Source organism: Vicugna pacos, chromosome 26 (assembly GCF_048564905.1).
Source record: "Vicugna pacos chromosome 26, VicPac4, whole genome shotgun sequence".
NCBI lineage: Eukaryota > Metazoa > Chordata > Mammalia > Artiodactyla > Camelidae > Vicugna > Vicugna pacos.
Genome location: NC_133012.1, coordinates 25,756,848 through 25,764,233, shown reverse-complemented (window position 1 = coordinate 25,764,233; position 7,386 = coordinate 25,756,848).

Sequence of the window (7,386 nt, the reverse complement as noted above, 5' to 3'; positions counted from 1 at the left end):
AGGTGCTGGGCTAGGCGGAGGTGCGGCCAAGATGAGTAAGGAGTCGGTTCTCATCCGCAAGGAGTTCCCAGTCTCCTGGGGACACAGCTGTACCCACGGCTGGACCAAACGGGGGGCCCAGAGCCCCCGTGGGCGCCGTGGGGAAAGAGTGATCAGCTCTGACTGGGAGTTAGTAGCGGACCCACCTCCCCTCCTTCCCACTTTTGCTCTGCGGCCCAACCCCCACGCACCCGAGGGGCTGACCAGAGTCAAGGCCATGTGGAGGGACGAGCTTAGACTCCGGGTTACAGTCTGCATGTCACCACTTCATTTATCCAACAAATGTGCTCTGAACGCTTTTCATCAATGCTGAACCTGGCACCAAAAAAAAAAAAAAAAGATGGAAAAGACAGACATGAGTTCTCATTCTTGACACACGGATAGTAAAAAATTTCGGCGTATATTAAATTCTCTGGAAGAGGAACATACTGTAGCATCCACAGGAGACCAGGGTCTCTGACCGCATTTTGGTGTGAGGTTAGTCCCTTCAGAACCTGAGATTTTGAGGCTGAGATTTAAAAGATCAGCAGAAGTTGTCCAGGCGAAAGGAATGGTCCAGGCAGAGAGAGAGGGAGAGAGGGGTTCAGAGCAGAGGGAAGAGAGCAGGCAGGCATTGCATTTAAGGAGCTGGCAGGTGCATCACAGCGAGAGCTGGGAGATGCTGGGTGACTGGGAGGGTGAGGACGGCAGGTGGAGGGCTGTGTCTCCACACCTTGGAAGCCTGGCTGAGAATTTGGGACCTTCCTCCAGGAAGAGTGCAAAACCACTGAAAGGTGTTTTTTTTTTTTTTTAAATACTCATTGTGGTAAAACATCCATGACATAAAGTTCACCATTTTAGCCATTTTAGGTGTATAGCCAGAACTGCGTATCTGCCTGGTATAGGCAGTGCTGGTCAGTCTCAGGACTTCCAGGTGAGGAAGTCATGAGAATATAAGGGCATGGGCAGGTAAACGCTTGGAAGGCGGACTTCTGCAGACTCTGCTGACACGTTTCATAAACTCACTGCACAGCAACAAGTGGTCACTGAACAGCTTCTGAGGGAAGCTCAGTGAGTGTTAAATTCCGTCAAACAGAGCCCGTGTGCAGAGATACAGATCCAGAATCCGTTTCTGTCATGGGAGGATAGTTTGCATTAAACGGTTGCTTGTTGGATGAGGAACGAATGAAGACAGAAATGTAAAAATATAAGCTCGCTTTCTTCATTTTGCATAAAAGCTAAAAATGAAGCTCCTGAGTTCGGAGATGAGTTTTTTTTTTTAACATTTCTCCGTTCACCTCTGTGGGGACCCCTGTGAGACTGTTTTGCCTTATACGTGTCATTGGCACAAAGCACAGAGACAGGTCACATGCCCGGGCCTCCCTGCTGGTGGCACCGCCGTCTCCGGGATTTGGATACATTAACAAGCAAAAAGCAAACTTGAACTTGGAAGGGAGACAGTGCTCCTTCACGATGCTCGCAGGCCTTTACTGCGGGTCGTCGGTATTTCACGCACAATTTTTGTTTAATCTCAGTTAAGGAAAGGACGGAAGTGCCAACCGAATGGCGACTGTCTGCGTTCAGTGCCTGTAAGCACCCAGCGAACAGTGCGTCAGAGGCCATTTTCCTTTGTTCCTGCGTCATGTTTGTCCTAATTCTGTTTATTGAAATGTAATTTTATGTTTGTTGACTCTAGTAATGAAAATAGGACTAATTGCTTGTACGTCTTAAAAAAAAAACTTGACGGGCTGGCATTCACGAAGAATAAAAGTCTTCACCCGGGAATGTGTGGGAAGCATCGCGCTGAAGGATGTGGTGTCCGGAGGGAGCTGGGGGTGGGAGTTACGCATCCACGGCACCTTTTGGTTTGCTGGCTTAGATTTCTTTCTGGGATTTGTGTTTGTTTTCTATGAACCTGGTTTCCCTTTAGTAGGTGTAGTGGGAATAAACCTGGAATCCTGGCCTGGTGTCTAGAGGGACCATTTCAACAGGCAAACAGGCTGTCCCGGCCGAGGGCCTGGGGACGGGACGGGACATGCTGTCGCCCTCTGGTGGTCGGACGGAGACCCGCACGCACTCTGCTGCCAGAGATGCCTTCCTCTCATTCGCTCTTTTTCGTTTGTTTGCTTTAAATTGAAGCATAGCCAGTGTACAATGTGGTGCCAGTTTCTGGTGTACAGCATAATGTTTCAGTCATACATGCACATACCTATATTCCTTTTCATATTCTTTTTCATTATAAGTTACCACAAGATATTGAATATAGTTCCCTGCACTGTACGGAAGAAACTTGTTTATCTATTTTACATATGGTAGCTAGTACCTGCAAATCTCGAACTCCAAATTTATGCCGTCCCACTCTCTTCCCTCTCTGGTACCCCTAAGTTTGTTTTCTGTCTGTGAGTCTATTTCTGTTTTGTGAATGTTACTTGTCTTTTTTTTTTAGACTCCACATGTAAGTGATACCAGATGGTATTTTTCTTTCTCTTTCTCTGGCTTACGCCACTTAGAATGACAATATCCAGGTCCATACATGTTGCTGCAAATGGCATTATTTTTAAAAAATTTAATTGCTATTTATTTTCATAAATGTGAGGTATTTCAAAGGGCTATAAGATGCAACACCAAGTATATACATTTTAAAGAAATTAAACACAGAGCTTTGCACTTACCCAGTTCTGTGCACCAAACATGAACAAGTACGGTAACAGGAAGAAACAGTAGGAAAAAGAGGCATTATATACAGTAAATTTCTTCACAATAGTTCCTTAGTAGCACTATTTTATTCATTCGCTCTTGATCCTTAGAAAACGCCCGTCTCTTTTGAGTCACAGCCCGGCCCCACACTTACAGCCTCCCCTCTTCCACACGCAGTTTCTTAGGGACGCCTGCTTGGGACCGATTCAACTTGCTGCATATTTTCATCAGCTAAGATTTGATCCAGTCTTTCTTGAAGCCCGTGATACAAAAAATAAGGTCTTTTTCCCCCATATGTCAAATACAGGTAATACCGTGACCTTGAATATGCTCATGTGAACAACCGTCCTCGCCTCACCAGAACTGTCACTCCCTTGCGGGGCCACACACGCCTAGTTGATGATCCTTGCTTCAGTCTGTGCTGAAGAGCCCAGTTCATGCGAGTTTTCCTGCTGCTTTACATTGTGTGCTTACAGGGCAGTGATGTAGGTTCTGTGAGCAGGTTTCTACGGCTTGGCTTCCTTTGCTTCCTGCCCTGCCCCTTGTCACCTCTCTTTCTCTGTCCTTAGCCTGTGTCGTCTTGTGGAGGGAAAACCGACATTAGGAGTGGGAACCCGGCCCTGAGCAGGTGTAGACGCTGGTTCCAGGCAATCACCTCATTGATTTCACCCGACGGCCTCGGGCGGGTGGTAAGGACTTAGAAACGGCAGGTGTGCTCACCCTGCTCTGGTGAGCTTAGGGGATGGGGCTTTCTCACGACAGACGCTGGGAAGGAAGGAAGCAACGGAAACCACATGGCCGCTGGTCAGGCAGGCCCCAGAGGGACCCTGACCCTCATCGCCCACGTCTCCGCGGCAGCTTCCCCTGAGTCTCTGCAGCTCCCGTGAGTCGCTGCCTCCTGAGCTCCCTCTCAGTCCTCTGCGAGGGTTTGAGTCCCACAGTTCTGGATCTGAGGCTTTAAAAAATAATATTCAGAGGATTTTTTTTATTACAAGGAAAATAAATGCGAAAAACAATTACACCCTTAAATCTAACCATCAGGCAGTCCTGTGATTAAGTTAAGGATAAAAGGATGATATATTCCTCCAGCAAATATGTGTTGAATTTCCCGTTTCTTTTATATCCAACCACTGTTCTAAGCCCTGGGGACAGAGCAGGTTACAAACAAGAAATATTCCAGCAGAGAGCATCCATCCGAATGCCTGGGGGAGAGACAGGGATGAAGATGGAAAGATCAGGAAATCACAACCATGGTGTTACGGGCTGACTTGTGCCCCTCAGAACTCACCTGCAGAAGCCCTAAGCCGCGGCCCCCAGAGCGTGCCTTTCTGTGGTTTGTTACATCTACGCCGGGCTCCGCCCCAGCCCACCCCTCTAGGTCTACGGTTAGATCACTTCAGTATTCACACTGCTTTGTCACACGACCACCTTTTCCTTGCCATTGGCTGAAGCTAGTTCTGCATTTTTTTTAACCCCCCCAAACAGCACTCCTCCCCAGAGCGACTGTCCTCGATTCCTTTCCTGTGTAGGACGCCTGTTGCTTTTATAGAAGAAAGATAGTCGTTTGAGAAAAACATCATGGTGTCGCATTTCCTGTTCTTGGCGCGCTGTTGGAATTGCTCACTGTCCTCTGGTGGTGAAGGTGATTTTTCTATCAGCCGGAGCCTTTCTGACCTTCTAGGCCACTTGATCTTTTTGCTCGATTATTCCAAAGATTCTTTGTATTAAAAATCCAGAAATTTTATTGAGATGTTTAGAATTTGTTATTGATTGTTCTGTGTCGGATTTCCTTTGAACACCGCTTTAACCTAGCAGACGAGAGTCTTCCTATTACCTGAAAGTTCTGCTAAGAACGCTAGGTTACCGCTTGGAGATCCTAAGTGTGTGACGCTGAGTCTCCTGCCCGTCTTCCGTGTCAGTCATGTTTCCCCGCTCTTCCGCGTTGCCTCTGGCTTACTTCCACCACATTTTACTCACGTCCCTCGATCCTGTCCTCACGGCCTCCTCCTCTGTTTTCAGAAATGTGCAGCTTCACTCGTGTGCCCCTAATTGGGCCTTCAATTTTGTGGTGCTTTCTTTCTTCTTTCACTTTCTGCAGTGGTTCTACAAACTCAGGGCTTTTTTTTCTCCTTTTTTATCTCAAAATATCTTTTCTGAGTGAATGCATCTCTGATTTGTGTTCTGTTTCTGTTGCAAAATAAGAAATCACCTCTCCTTTATTATCATCATCCTTATTATTATCAATGTATGGTGCTCTAGTAAGTCATAACTTTATCCATTTCATGGCAGAATTTTCAGCTGATGGTGTCTTTTCCCCCCATTGTTTTTCCTCTTCCTTCTCCCCTCACCTCTCCCCCCATCTCCAGTATCTTTGGAAAGATTCCGAGTGGCTTCTGTTTGATGATGACTCATTTTTGTCCAGGGGAAATGTTCCTGCACCATCTATTCTATTGTTTATTTTATTTTTTATTGAGCTGTAGTTGATTTACAATGTTGTGTTAGCTTCTAGTGTACAGCATAGTGATTTAGTCGTGTGTGTGTGTGTATACACACATACATATTCTTTTTCATTATGGGTTATTGCAAGATATTGAATATGGTTCCCTGTGTTGCACTGCAGGGCCTCGTTGCTTATCTATCTGACACGCAGTAGTGTGCACCTGCTACTCCCAGACCCCTGATTCCCACCCCCTTCCCCTTTTCTTTGCCGCACTATTTTAAAGAGGCCTTTGTAGGGAAGTGGACAGAATTGGCTTCCAGGCTACGAGGAGTCCTCCCTGCGATGCAGGATTGTTGGTATGAACACAGTCTCTTCACGGCCAGCCAATGAGGACGACACACTGGGGCCATCAGCAGTCAGACAACCGGTCATGGCTGCTGCCTCCAGCCACCTGCTCCCTGCCGACCCGGACCCCCTGTGCTGGGTCATTCAGCACGCCAGCTCTTCTCCCTGGAATCTGGTGCCAGTCTGGCTCCGGGGAGTCTCCCACCACCCACCTACTCGTCTGATCTCCCCGTTTCAGATAAGGGCCAGCTGGCTTTTCTCTGAGGCAGCAGGCGAGACTGTGCGGAGCTGCGCCCGGCAGTGCTGTCTGAGCCCCCGCGCACAGGCAGCCATCCCTGTCTTCCTCCCACACCTCTGCTCTCTGAGCGTGATGGCCCTGTGTTACTACATCCTCGGTTTGGGGGGAAGAGCTGTCGGCCCGTTTTGCAGATGGTGCAGTGTGTCAGAAGTCTCGGGGCTGTGACAGCCCTCTGCCCGGACCCCTGAGTCCCTGCGTACCTCTCCCAAGTTACCGCCATGCTGCAAACTGGACGCTGGTGTTTTCTCATTTCAAATCCTTGAATATCTTCTCTTTGCTTACAGAACACATTTCACTTACAAGATCTGATTCTGTGTATCCTACGATATTTCCTTTTTCTGGTACCTTAGCCAGAGGACACACAATTTCCCCAAATCTTTGGAATCTGTCCTTGTATCTTTGCCCCCGACCTTCCTTTTTCCAGGACTAGCTTCACCTCTGTGTCCACCTCATACATATTAACTCGTCTCTTAAGACGTAGACCCATAACCCACAGCAAACATCTCCCAGCTTCTCGCCGTGCTCCCCTCGCCCCCGACGTAGGAACAGAAACAGCTCTCCCTTCCTGCGAGATTCCATGCACTTACTGGGCTGAATGGCGATGACCTGTCAGGCTGCTAACCTGTTTGATCCAGCTGAATGCCCCTCCTGTGCCAGGAGCACATTTTGTTCATTTTGTTCCCTGGTTCTGGGCAAGTAACCAGCAAACTGTGTGAGCAGGGCAGACGGTTTGCTCGGTGAACGTTGCTGAGCTGAGTGTGCCCTGTCCCTGGAAATGGGGCCAGGAGAGTGAGAGAAATTGAGAACTAGGTGGGACCTGAAAGGGCCCGCCTGGCCTGATTCCTGGCTCTGTGTGATTCTTCTCGCCCAAATGCTCTGCCCCGAAATTCCAAGGATGTTAGGTCAGCGTCCTCCCCTAACATAAGGCAGGCAGATGAGTCTACATTGTGAATAACTCACTTCCCTTCGTTAAGCAGGAGGGACAACCAAATTTTGCTTGGAAGCGGATTTTGCTTAGTGCGGGAAGCATCTTTTGGCTGAGAAGCCACTCACCCGTGCCTGGCGTCACCGGATGCAAGCACTGGGCTCAAATGTGGTTGCATCTCAGAGTGGGAGGGGCCTTAGTGAGCACCTTATTTTCCAGATGAAGAAACTAAGGTCCAGAAAGAGAAGGTGCTTCCCAGGGGTCCAGAGGCAGGTGGTGTTTCTGGAGCCACAGCCCAGGTTTTCTAGCTCAGAGGTTAATCCAAACCTGACTTGCTCATGGTCCTCTTTCACTGAGGAAAGTCCTGGAGTTCTGATTAAGAATTGGAAGAGAAATTAGAAAACAAGAGAAGATAAAACATGCAATTAAACAATATGGTATGTCCTTTTATGACCACTTTTGATAATATTCCCAAATGGTTTTTGTGGCTTCCACCCCAAACCGGTTTTTGTCCGCGTATTTCAAGTGCGTTCTCATGGAGCCCCCTCTGTGTGCCGACGTGCCGGGGGTCCCAAGACCCTTCACCTCTTCTCAGCTGCATCAGTTATGTCCTCTCCACGCACCCCCCCCCCCCGCCAGCTCCTGTGATGATTAAAGCACAGC